The sequence below is a fragment of the Lepidochelys olivacea genome (genome assembly GCF_965140295.1).
Source record: "Lepidochelys olivacea isolate rLepOli2 genome assembly, chromosome: 8".
Classification (NCBI taxonomy): Eukaryota; Metazoa; Chordata; order Testudines; family Cheloniidae; genus Lepidochelys; species Lepidochelys olivacea.
The window spans coordinates 20,141,601-20,155,319 of NC_140418.1; the positions used below are offsets into that span (position 1 = coordinate 20,141,601).

General features: G+C 44.2%; 1 protein-coding gene and 1 long non-coding RNA gene across 4 annotated transcripts in view; one reads left to right on the forward strand and one right to left on the reverse strand.

Moving 5' to 3' along the window:
* Positions 1-13,719, reverse strand: part of CPEB4 (cytoplasmic polyadenylation element binding protein 4) — a 187,295-nt gene that overhangs the window by 87,094 nt on the left and 86,482 nt on the right. The gene's annotated exons all lie outside the window — the stretch shown is intronic.
* LOC311525046 lies at positions 1,095-8,370 on the forward strand. The gene is made up of 3 exons (XR_014712662.1): positions 1,095-1,329; positions 2,623-2,708; positions 5,735-8,370. It is a non-coding gene; the product is annotated as an uncharacterized lncRNA (long non-coding RNA).

The following is a 13,719-nucleotide window of genomic DNA, read 5'->3' on the forward strand; positions in this document are numbered from 1 at the left end:
AGTGAGAGTTTTGATCAGATCCTTACTTAATATTTATATTGCGGTAGTTGCCTAAGGGCCTCAACAATGGAGGAGGGCCCTGTTGTGCTAGGAACTTTACATACCTACAACAAAAAGACGGTGCCTCAAAGGTTTTACAATCTAAGTATAAGATATGAGATAACAGGGGATACAAACAGACAGGAGGAGCACAAGGACACAGTGAGACAATCCTGGTTATCCTGATAGCACATCAGCTGCCTAACCATTGTTGAGTATTTTGCAGGCTTTTTGGTAGAGGAGAATTTTAAGGAAGGCTTTGAAGGAGGATAATGAGGTGGTTTTGCAAATGTCTACAGTGGGTTCCTCTTATACATAAGGGGCGGCATGAGAGAGGAGCATCAAGGTGCTTGTTTGAAAATTTAACAAACTGGTGATGAAGACTGGAATCTATGGCAAAGCAAAGATGGGATTCAGCATCTTAGTAGCATATAAGAGATGAAAGGTAGGGAGGGATAGGCCATGAAGGGCCTTAAAAGTGAAGACCAGTAGTTTATGTTTGATGCTATGGCTAACAGGGAGCCAGTGGAGGGTTGCAAAGAGAGAGGTGGTGTGACTGAAGCAACAAACCAAGAAATGAGCCAGAAAATTGATCCCTGTATCTGTTTCAAGACTGAGATGCACAATGCTACAGAAAGCTTAAGAGACTAAACATTGTTTAAAACATTAAATGATAGCACCAACTGGCATTGCACATTGTGTGACTCATGCTGCGTGCTGACCTGTCAGGAGCTGGTGAGGCTGATGTGGAAAGTATTATATTGACAGAGAGTTGGAGAGCTGGCACTTGGCTCCTCTCATGGGCATTCGCTGTAAGCAAAACAAGGAGGCCAGGCCTCCTTGACCAAATGTTTGTTTAAGGCTTAGAAAGGAGGTAGTTATGCACACTCACCAGATAGTTTATGGGAACAAGGAGAAGTGACATTGGGTTCTTTTCCTAGATATTTGCTGGGGCGAGGAGTTACTATGTCACATCAGGCTCCTTTGTGGAGCTGAGCAAATCATTTGTAACAAATCATTTATTAGACAAAGTTCACTTCTTTGGGGGCCAGACTGTAAGAATACAGTGTGCCCTGAGTAGGAGGCAGCATGTGGCTGTGCTGGCGAGGGAGCAGAAGGTTGAACTGTGGCTTGGAGACAGGGTCAGACTAGCAGTTTACCTCCGCCTCTGTGCCTGCTAAAATGAGCTAGTCAGTGCACTGGGGATATAAAGTCAAGACTCCACCTGTTCCCTATGCTTGCCCACCCATTCCCTATGTGCACAGGAAAGGGACAAGCAGCCTGTGACAGGTAAGGGTTAAAGACTCCCTGCCAGTCACATGATTCAGCAGGGGATTTAAAGGAAGGATGCTCTTTCCAGGGACAGAGAGGCAAAGGAAGAACCTGCAGGCCTGGTCGGTCAGAGGAATTGCTTTGTTTTGGTGTTACTCCTGAAATGGTGTGTTTGAACAGTAAATTGTGCCCTGAAGCATGGGCCTGAAACAGACTTCATCTTGGCATTGGGCTGGAGATAGACCACTCACTTTCACAGCCCCAGAGAGAATGTAACTTGTGAGGTAGGGAGCCCCCACCGGCATGCTGGGTGAACAAGGATCAAGCTCTGTTTGAAGAACGCCTGTGGATAGATGACATTTTAATCAGATATATTTATTATTCAAAATAGTGACAATGTGCATTTTCTTTACACTGTGGCTTGTTTTCTGATATTCAGTATTCAAGTTGCGATTGTCCACATCACTCATATGCTATTGCTTCTGTTCTGTGATTCGCTGAGTAAAATTATGAGCAACAGTTTTCTAGTGTGAATGCCTGTGGAAAGCATACTAAAGATTTTCTAGTGTGAATGCCTGTGGAAAGCATACTAAAGATGACTTTTCCACAAGTCCTTAATTGTGTGACCTTAATGTTCACTTTCTGCCAGCATCTGTGCTAGCACAACACAATCGTATGGGACTGATCACAGAAGGGCACTGAAGATGGCTGCATCGAATAGGGATTTCCATTTGAATTTATGGCAGCCGAAAATGTCACTCGTATTACTTGCCCATCTGTACTCTTACGTCACGCTTGCCTGAGACAGAGTTTTCTCTTGTACCTTAGTGAATCATAACATGTAAAATGAATATAGAAGTGAGGGTGAAATTAACTTGGGCTTTTATATGTTGGAGAGCAGAGGGTGAAATCCACCTCACCAATTTCTCAAACCAGGGCCATGCTGTGGGATGTTGACAGCCTCTGCTGTACCTGCTATTCCATATGGGCTTAAATAGCGGTGACAGTCATATTGTGCTGGTTGTACAAGATACTAGCTTAAGCACAGATCCAAAGATCCTGGCCTGGTGCTGGTCCAGCCTCAGTGAGGTCTTTTGTACTGATGTGCGTTCAGTAGGCGGACATCTCAAACAGCCCCTATGCAGGGTTTAACTAACGCAGGGGGCCTTGCACCAGTCCTCCGCACTTGGGCAAGTTTCACACTATGGCTTAGACCCCCAGCTGTACTGGAGCCTTGCCTGGCACAGCTGGAGTAGGGAGGCAGGGCAAATGTGGCTGTATAAATCACTTGTACTTTCCTCTGATCCCCAGAGCTGCTGGAGGCCAGTCTGCCTAAGACTGAAGGAATTGTCTGACTGAAGGAAGAACAACGCAACTTTGTATGATCAGCTGGAGTGGTGATTAATTCATTTTCTTCTACTATCCCTTTGTCGTGCAAGTTCTTCTCCATGTTTTATGTTGAACTAACCCTCCCCACCACCCCCATTGCTGCCAACACTCATTGGTTATTATTATTGCAGTGAAATCTAATCAGAGCTAAGATCGACTCATTACCCAGAGAAAACGTGTCTCTCAGACAAAGCAGCAATTTAGTCTGAGTCACTGCAGCATCCCTGAGTGTATCCAAAACAATAAAAAACTGGGTAAACCAGTCCATTAGAGACTGAGCTGTCACCTTCTCCTCCTCCCGCACAGTCCCAATAAGAAGTTCAACATATTCTGCCTGCCACACATATGGCATGGAGCAGGAAAGCCTCCTGCACCTTTTGTTCTCAAAATACGTAATTCAGAGAAAGTCCACGGCCCACCTATTTGTTTCCTCTCCATTACAGCCCTTAAAAGGGGGCTGGGGAAGGGGTGTTTTTAGCACTCGGCAGCAAGCCTATGATGTGCTGAGGATGGTTATATCAGTATCTAGGCCACTGAATGTTGTTTTAGGCCCCAATCCTACACTCAGTGGTGAGTGTTGTGTGTCACACTGAACCCTGATAAAGCCCATAGATGTTTGACTGAGCAGTGAAATATGGTTCTCCTAGTGCTATCCAAGGAATAGGCCCCAAATGAGCAGTTTGGGGCTCTAGTACCCCTCTCTCAAATATATGGGAGAGGGGAGGACCCAGGTGAGTGTCTAGACATGAAGTGATGTGGAAGGAGGGGCATGGGGACTTTAAATACCGAGCTGCTTTTCCCTTTCCTCAGCAGAGGTGGGAGAAAGTTGTGCTTCTGGCCAACTGCCAACCTACAATGCTGGTTTTGAACGTTGGCTGTCATGGGCACCAATGCCAAGCAGGACTATCTGAAATGGGATTATAACCCAGCTGCAGTTAGTAATATGAGCTGTTTTACGGAGAGATTTTCAAAGGTGCAGAAGGGAGATAGCAGCACAATTTGGGCACCTAACTCCCATTTGTGCCTTTGAAAATCTAGTAGGGACTCTCAGGAGGAGACAGCCCCGCAGAAGTGCATGTTCACCTACATGCCCCACCAACCTGCAGCATCAACAATTTGTGATATCTGGTTCTCCTCTTGAAGCCCCAGCTCCTGGATGCTTCTAATTAACTGAGAGTCTCAGCCCCCTGCCGCTTGCCGCAACTGGGCAGTTGAGGGCGAGGTCCCCCCACCAGAGCGGGGGCTGGGAGCTGCAGGGGTGGGACTGACTGGGAGCTCCAGCCCTGGGGCAGAAAATGTCACTGAGGTCAATGGAAGTGATTCCGTGATTTCCATGACCTTCGTGACACAATCGTAGCCTTACGCATGATTACCAGGAATACCCTGAAAGCATGACCTACGTGCACCCTAAAGCTTTAAAATCAGAAGGCAAACAAAAAGAACCCCGAACCTTTTTTTTTTTTTTTTAAATCTCACGACTTTTAGGCCAACGTCATGATTTTGGGAGGCCTCATTTTTGACTTTTAAAGGTTTGGGGGTTGGCAGTAGAGAACATACTTTAATTCTGACCTGAAGGGACCATCTTGAGGTCTGTGGGGAGAGTTCAGTCTCTCTACATAGTCACCCCTGAGCCTTTCTTCCGCAAAAAGTGAGAAAATTGTGGGTGGAACAGCGAGATTCATGCATGTTTGTGAGGTGTTCAGAATATACAAGTCTAAAAATACATTTTGATGGCAACAGCTTTCAGTCACAGGGAGCTGTTGTTGACCACTGGCTAGCAAGTTTGCAGATGACTGTACTAAACATCTCAGTATCTCGCTATAATATGCAATGCCTCCCACGTGAGAGTGGCAGGGAACAGTACACAGAGCTTTGTTTTGTGCCTGTTATAAAACTGCCTCAGGAAATGATTCCTCTTGATCAAGATTTAATCCGATAATGAAGACACAATAAGAATGAAAGTGTCAATTTCAGTTGAGAAATCTGACTGGCTTAATCTGAAGCAGCTTAATCTAATTAGAGCTATTTATCGGAATAAAATAAAATGCCCATTGTATTAAGAATCATAAACAACTGTGTTAAGATAACATTAAGGGGGAGAGAGATGCATGATCTAAAAGCTAGAAAATCCAGGATCACACCTAGGACATCATCTGCCGCTCACTCTGTATTGCAGTGGTCCCCAAACTTTTGAGAGTCGTGCCCCCCTTTACCTCTGTCTGCATCCCCCTGAGTCCTGCCAGGGCTGGAAGCAGGGCTGCGGCTCGGGAGAGGGGACGCAGACAGGGGTAAGAGGACCACAGCCTGGACCACAGCTGGGGTGGGGCCAAGAGTGGAGCCCTGGGCGCAGGGCCGGCAGCCAGGGATGGGAATGGAGCCCTGGGTGTGGGGCCACCAGCGGGGTCGCCAGGCACGGGTCTGGCAGCCAGCGCTGGGGCCAGAAGCAGAGCTGGGTGGCACTCCCACCCCGCCACCTGTGGGAGCTGGCCCGGGCCTCAGACACGACCTCCCAAGATGTTCCTCTGTGTCCCCTAGTTTGGGGATCTCACAACATCCCTCTGTGTTATTATCCTCATTTTACTGATGGGGAAATTTTGGCATGGAGAGGTAAAGAGACTAACCCCAAAGTCATACAGTGAGTCGATGGCAGAGCAGGGAATAGAACCAAGGATTTCTGGCACTTCCAGTTCCTTTCTCTAACCACCATGCACTATACTTTCATAGAAGGAGAGGGGAAGGGGAGTTAAAGACAGAGCATCAGTTCTCAGAAGTGCGTATTATGTCTCATCTCAGTTGAAATTAGACTTTAATCTCCTAGACTTTCAAGTAATTGCATAGAGTATTCCCATTGGTTATAAGGAGTCACATAGCTAACAACCCTGTGAAATGCTTTGAATGTTTAGGGCTTGACATTACTTTAATGGGTCAAGTCTTTCAGTGTTGGCAGAGTAACACCAATGACATCAGAGGGAAAAGCCAAGTTGAATTTTTCGACCTGACAGGTTTGCCTGTGTTCTTCCCTGCTTCCTTATAGGTGCTTCTAAAGCTAGATGTTGTGGAAATTTGGATGTTGAAGGACTGAGTTTCTCTGAGTCCAGAAAATCTTTCACATGCAACATGACACCACAAACCAGACAAACTCAGCAACATGGAAGCCATTCCATCCATGCACAAAGACATTCTATGTTTCAAATGTATATGGACTAGCCTTCAAAATCCACTTGTAATTAGTTGAGCAAGTCTATCAAAGGTTCAAGACTCATCTCTGTTTCTCATTTTGATGCGGGCTCAAGAAAGCAAAACTTGAAGACTTAAACGTCAGACCCAAAGCAAACTAGCGCAGGCTCAAGGTCTGGAACTTGCTTCAAGTTCTTCTCTAAAAATGGTAAAGCTGAATGGACTGTTACCAAAGAAACTGAAAGGAAGCTACTTAAGGAGAAGCTGAGGCAAGAGGAGGAAAGGGGGAGAACAGATAACAAAATTAATTCTCTTCTAAGTGCAGAATTAGAGGAGCTGAAGCAACCCTTGCAGAATGCAATAAGCAGAGAAAGCCACGCTTGAGAAAGTAAAGAGATTCTGAGTGATGGCGTCCACCCAAGAATTCTACAAGTACTGCATAAGCAAATCCAGATAAAGACATTTTTGAACAGCTACTCGACACACAATTAACAGAAGGAACTGAACTAGAGAAAGCGCACATACAATCCCAGAACAGATGGATTATAAATCTCTGAAACAGAAGGCTCCGCCTACAGAAGTTCCTATCCATCTTTAGAGAACTAGAGACAACAAAATAACTATAGCAACATTGTAACGATAGGGGGGTGTGCATGTGTTTTCACTCACCTTCAGCAGATTGTAAGTCACAAGACCAGCGGTGAGGGGCCTTATTCTCCTTGGGCTTGAACCTGCAAGGTGCTGAGCTCTTTGGCTTTGATCCAGCAAAGCACTTAAAACATACACATCCCATTTTTAATTGCAGCAGCTCAGCTAAAGAAACCATTCATCATGCTCCACAGAGCCCAAGCAGCTCCATGAGTTCAGCAGGAGTTGAGAGTTCTCAGGATCATGAAGGATTGGGCTTTGAAAGAAGGAGTGGAAACAGGCTGTTTGTCCCCCATCAGGACCAAGAAGTTGACTGGAAGTTTAAAGAGGCTGGATCTTCACTAGAAAGAAGGATGGTTAGGAGTCTAAAAGGGTGGAGATGCAGATTTGCATGGGGATGGAGGCATATCCATATGCCTGGGTTTACACTATCTGGCATGTTTTGTGGTAGAATAGCACATATTTGCATGGCAAGGAGGAGTTGAAGCAGATAAGACACTACTGTAGACGCAGCAGTTGAGGAACCAATATGACAGGCTGGGGTTTCCAGGGCTATATAGCATTTGCATAGACATCTTGTGATGGGGGCAGAAACAGCAGGCAGTAGGACCCCTTTAAACTTAGTACATGGACCAGATCTCAGGGCCAGATCTTCCAGTGCTCAGCGTCCTCCTCTGGAGGCAGATTTTCAAAAGAGCTGATCAGTCAACATGATGACCAGTTCTTCTGAAAATCTGGCCCAAAGTACCAAACTACCATTATGCCTGTCCCTCAGGAGGTTCTGCTCATGATAGTGCCTTCCCCAAGTGATTTAAACTACAAGCGTTTAGAGACCTCTCCCGCATAATCCAAAGTTTTACTATCAGAAAACTGAATACTGATCATAATTACTCTGGCTCCATATGGCAGTCCCAGCTAGGACACAGCTAGAATTCTCCCCCATAGGGACTTTCAACCAACTGCCAATAATTTCCCAGACTCCCAGTACAAATAAATAAATAAAGCAGGAGAAAAATGAAAATGAAGAGGATACTTGAAATTGCAGAACTGAATTCAGGACATATTTTAAAAAAGCACTGAGGAGAGCATAGTCTGGCCAGTGACACTTCCCTGTCCTATCCATCTTTGAGCCGAGAACAGTAATTCCTTGTTTGCAGCCTTCTCTGTTAGAGGCTAAATGTGATTGTAACTGAAGTACATTGATTAACCCAAAATAACTTTCCCTCAATTTGCTGGCTGGTCAGGAAGACTCAGGAGACCTGCTTTTGTTCTGAGCTAGTCATTCAGGAGCCCTGGCTCCAGTCCTTATGTATCTATTGAAACTGAGTGAACCAGAAAAACCCTAGAAACTACACGAAGGACACATAGTGCTGTTTAGTTAGTTTAAAGCGAGGATTTTTTTTCTGCATCACTTCTGCAATATTTTTAATGGTCTAGTTAAAATAATTTCATGGTTGCAGTTTTTGTTCCTGTGCTTAGCAAAGCAAACTGTAGGGGTTACAGCTGAGAGAGGCATGGGGGAAGGGAGGGGACAATCTCTCCCTCGGCACAAAAAAAGTGCAGCATTTTATCATGCTGCTTGCAAAATGATGTGTTTAAAGGGCAGAATTGTCAATGTCAGATGCGAGGCTGAGGTACCTATTAATAAACAGCCTCTGCATCAGAAATTCTTTGTAGACTTTAATCAGGAATTTTCCATAGTAACGCCGTGTGCCTACGGTTAGCTCAGCAACCGTGGTTTAAATTCCACCCCATGGACTTTGAGTTCATCTTTGCAAGCAGAAGAACGCATATAAGATCACATGAACACAATTCTCTTCACTGGAAGTTAAAATGTTATGTCTTTCTGTTTCTCTCTGTCTCTTCTATTTCTTCCAGTATATTTTAAATAGATGTTGGCTGGAGAGGTGGGATTCAGGTCCAGATTAATTATAGGATGGGGTTTGGAGTTCACTTTGAAACCAAATCTGGGCTGTGATTCAGGTTCAGATTTGTTGGTGTCAAAATCTAAAAAGCTGTTCTTGAAGTAGTCTCACAAGATGATGGTATAGCTGGTCTTGTGAGACTTCCAATATTTTGTGCCAAACTCTCACTAAAATTTCTTTTCTTGCAAGATCTCAGCCATGTTTGAACCAGATCCAGGAAATAGGCCCCTTCTGATTTGGGATCTGGCCCAGAACTGAAAATGTGAGGGAAGACTCAGATCCCAGGATTTCAACCTTAAATATGCCCTCTTGTTCCCAAATTGGGAGAGGTCAATATCCAAGGCCCAGTTCTGTCCCATCTCCAAATTTAACCACACAGCCATTACACAACAAAAGATACTCAAATATTAGAGGTGGAACAGCTGTAAGTCCAAGCCTGCTTGGGATAAAAAAAATCAGCATCAGCTCTTCTGACAGTGTCTTCCCACCCTCTCCAGATCCGTTTTGGTTTCCTCAGGTCAGTTTCATAACACAGCCATTTGGAATGTCAGAGGTGTCATGTAAATGCCTTCTACTCTTTTGAGTGTAGAAACCCTCCCACATGTCACTGCTAAGGTTTCTAAGAAGGTCTTAGTATGACTAGAAAAGAACAACACAACAATTCAGCCTCCTTTATTCTCAGAACTTTCACCCAGCAACAGGGACTGTAATCCAAGGCTCTGACCCTGCAACTGACAGTGAATGGGCAGGCTGTTGCACCTGCATAGAGCCCCATAGACTCTAGTATGGGTCTGTGTGGACCCAGCAGACATCCCACCTGCTGCCAATTGCAGGTGAAGGGTCCAAACATCAGCCTGCTCCAGGGCCATCTATCTGACTCCCAAGACAACCCACACTACCACAAAGCTAACCTGAGCATTCTTAAACATACCTGTTCCTCAGATACATACATATACCTTTGCAGAAAACTAGTTAGGATATATATAGTACACTGCATGTATGGCACAACCCAAATCAAACCAAATAAAAGCTCTAACAATACTTGGGTTTATTTCCACTCTGGTTTTACTCTGAATTTTACAAACCTCAACAGTCTTAACTGCTATGGATTTATGTTTGTGCCAAAAACATTTGCCATGGTCTGACTATAAATAAACCCAATGGACCAAACATCCAGACAGGTTAGGTTCCATGCAAGCCCATCCATTGTGTCTGGGACCCTAGAAATATGAGCGCTGTAGGAATTGTCCTATCAAAGAGTCCTAGGCTCTTCCTCCTATCTCATATGCCCATTTCAGTGCATTTGAAACAGACGAGAAATAAATGCTACAGAGGGAAGCAGAGATCAAATACTACACAGTCCCTGTTGGTTTTAATTCTTTTTCAATAGCAAGTATTAATGAATTCAGTGGCAGTGTTTGATCCAGTGCTCAGTGTATCTTGCCTGCAGAGCTTATGGACTGATTGATGGGTAGTTTTCCAGATTTGAACAATAAGAACAACAAAACTAAAGGACCCAACAGTACTTTTGTATAGTAATGTTTAATGGCTCACTGTCCCATTGTGGTGATTGTTCTCTTGGCCTGTGGTGAGAGCCAGTTTTAATCAATGGAGCCCTTTGGAATCAAATGCAGGTATTTACTAGAACGTGACACACAGGACAGTGTTTGTCCAGCTAGCAGTCTGCCTGTGTCAGCTAATGCCCTGTTTGGAAGAGGTTTCTGAGTCTGACACAAAGACATGGATAACCAGACATTTCCTCATCATCACAACTAAAACCTCGGAGTGGACTGTATATATGAATGACACAGATAAACTTTCTCTCTTTAACACCATTAGACTGGCCTCCAAATCTAAAAAACTCCATGAATCAATATTGAGCTTCAGAATTTCAGCAATTTGGGGTGCACAAATAAATGAATCAGAGAAGCTCACTTTTTGTGCATTTGGTTACCCATCCACTCATTCCCCTCGCTCCTGTGTGAGCTGGGCTGGAAATGAAGGTAAGGCAGGTGAGGGGGGGAAAGAGAAACTTTAAGGTGCCACAGTAGCAGTGGCCCATAAGGTTGGTAGGGAATCTCTAGCAGCTTAAAATTATTAGGATCTCAGAGCTCTTCAAAAAGCAGGTGAAAATATATCTCCATTTGACAGATGAGGACACACTGACATGCCCAAGGTCAAATATTGAGTAGCAGAGTCACTAATAAAACCCAGGTCTCCTGACTTCTAGGTTTGTGCTCTATCCCCTGCTTGCTCATTGCAAATGATCTACACTGGGTCCAGTTCATCATTGTCTGTGGCCTGTTTCCACCAACTCAGCTGGATGTAAGTAAGGGGGGGGGGATGGATATAAATCCACCTAGGGGATGTCCCCACCAGCATAAAGGACCACTGCACCAGGCACAAAACCACATGCACCAGCTCTTTGCCAGCTTTGCAGCAGCAGCTCAGGTTGCACAGGGCATTTCAGGGTGAACCAAAGGAGGGTGTTGTGTGCCCAAGGTGGATCTGCAACCCACTGATTCTGCACTATACAGTGGCTTCATAGAGGCTACTGCAACAGAGGTGCAATTTAGGACTGCTCTAGTTTGTATGGGTGGCCAAATCAGCCCCCACAGCTGTTGAATAGAGGAGAGGAAAGATGTCTTTTCTCACCCTGCATCAGCACAGGCATATATCTGGCTCACAAGTTCCGCGGTTCCTACGTAGATTGACACAATATTACAACTACTAATTGCTATTGATACTTGGTAGAAATGTTCACATTTTATTTATAAGGCACCTGTGGATTCTGGCTACCTTATGAAATTTAACTGAACAATAAATCAATTTTAAAATAAAAGAGAAAGAGACAACATGGCCCAATTATAACAGAGTTACTTGATGTTTAAGCTACATTGAAAAGCAGCATCACTGTAAGTTTGGACAGTGAGAGAAACCCAGAATGGGAGGCTGTGAAATTCTTTCTGTTTGTACAGACTCTGCCAAAAGTGCTTTATTAGCAGGTTACAAAGTCTCATAGACTGGAATTTCTGCAGTAAATTGCATTCAGGCCAAGCTCACAAATCATTAGCCATGCAATCTTGTTTATGCTGCTAGTACTTGGAGTTTGGCCTATTACAAAATCAAAACAGCAAGGCTGAATGGTTCTAAGCAAAAAACCTAATGAGTGAATAAGTTGGTAGGCTGGAGGGATGCTCATTTAATGTAAACATGGCCAGAGCAGAGCATGTGAACAATCTTTTTAAGGTGGAAACCCCACTGAATAGCCAGAGAGAGACAACTATTACTGGAGTCTAAATCTGCTAATCAGATCAATGGGAGTTTTGCCATTGATTCCTATGGCAGCAGGAGCAGGCTCATTGCTCTTTACATGAATCCATTTCCAAATACATGAATAAGATGTGTGAAATCATGAAATTAAAAGAACTTGAAGTTTCCCATTTTGGGAGTTTCACTGGCAGATTTGTGAGGCACAGGGAACCTACTTACTGGAAGAAATTGGGGCAGGAGGATACCTACAGGGAAATTCCTCTTAACTGAGCAGAGATGTTGAGTAATCAACCAAATATATGATGGTAAAAGTACAACTACACTGGAGAGCAGTATAGTGACCCACAGACTGCCACAGTTCAGCAAAGTCCATCCTGGAGGGTTCACATAATGAGATTTTTTGAGAACCAAGCATTGAGGGGCTGGTTTGTTAGGAAGGTAGGGAGGAGATCTGGGAAAGGATATTTCACTTCCGGATGGTTCCTAAGATGAAACAGCCTGCTGGAGAAGAGTGTTCTGATTACAGAGGAATCCATCCCACAAGGGGATTGTGTGGGGCTTGACAAATAATACATGGAAAAATTCACAAATGCTTTTTACAATAAACAGGGTGAGCTGCATCTTCTATCCTGTAGGTTTGTATTATCTGTTGCTGATGGACTCAGACAATCATCAGTTTATTTGTGCAAGGTCAGACTGATGATCGGTTTCAATTAATGAGATCATTGTGACTAAAAATGTATGCCCCTGTACCTGTCTTTACTGTTAGCCTAGTCTCCTATGCCCCCGTTTGCCTGCTTATTCACCAGTTGTATATTGTCACAATCCTATATTATAAGTGACACAGATATAGCCATTTACGGCAAAGTCTTTGGGAGAATACACTGTATTAAGTTTTAGGATCATAGAATCAGAGGGTTAGAAGGGACCACAAGGGTGATCTAGTCTAAGCCCCTGCCAAGATGCAGCATTTATTGTATCTAAACCATGTGTATCATTGTGGGCTAGGGATTTTATGCAATTCCTTGGGGGAGGGTGACCATAGCACCTCCAAGCACTAAGAACATTGGAGGCTAGTTAGGCAAATTCAGTCAGGTTGTAACACATCCAGAGAAGTACCACCACGTGGAGAAGCTCACATATACTAGGTCAATTAGGATTCCCCAGGCACCAACAGCCAAAGATAAATATTGGATAAATAGCCTGAGTTTAAATTGACTCAGGACTTTCTTTCTGATCCAGCAAAAAGAGAGGACCTTCTGTGTGAGGGGCGTCCCAATCCTTCCCGGGAAGGGTTGGAAGGACTTTGTCCTATTGAGGCCCCATCAGACAGATGGATAAGCTTCTAGCATGCATGCAGGTTCTTTTATAATTTTTATGTTTTCTCTGTAATGCTTTCACTTTAAGAATAACTGCACTTGCTTATAAAAAGCAATGTGGTAACTCATAACTGCTGGCAAATATGCTGTTCACAAGCCTTTGAAGAGAAAGCAAAGTGCAGACACTGGCCTGTTTAGGCAGTCTGACTTGCTGGGAATACCACAGGGTAGGCAGGGAAATGTGCAGCCTGGAAAAACCTCAGTCAGGAGAGAGAGACACACAGGTCTCTGTCCAAGAGAACAGCTAGAGTGGTGCCCACAAGGGCTCACAGAGGGGGAACACAGGTGCAGTTGCCTTGAACTATGACAATGAGCTCTCTGGGACAGGGATTATCTTTGTGTTACTTCTTTGCACAACGCCAAGTACAAAAGGGCCCTGATCCCTGATTGGGCTCATTAGGTGCAACCATAATAGAAATCATAATACAAATTGATAAACATTTGATACACTGTAGCATAAATACTTATTCTTCTGGGACTCAGCACCAGGAAGCATGTTACAGCTATACAGTATTTTCCTGTTGAAAAGTTTTCACCGAATCAGGGAGAAGAACTAACAGTAACACACCTGTGACTCTGGTGACCAATCACACACAACAAAGAGTCAAAGTGTACAA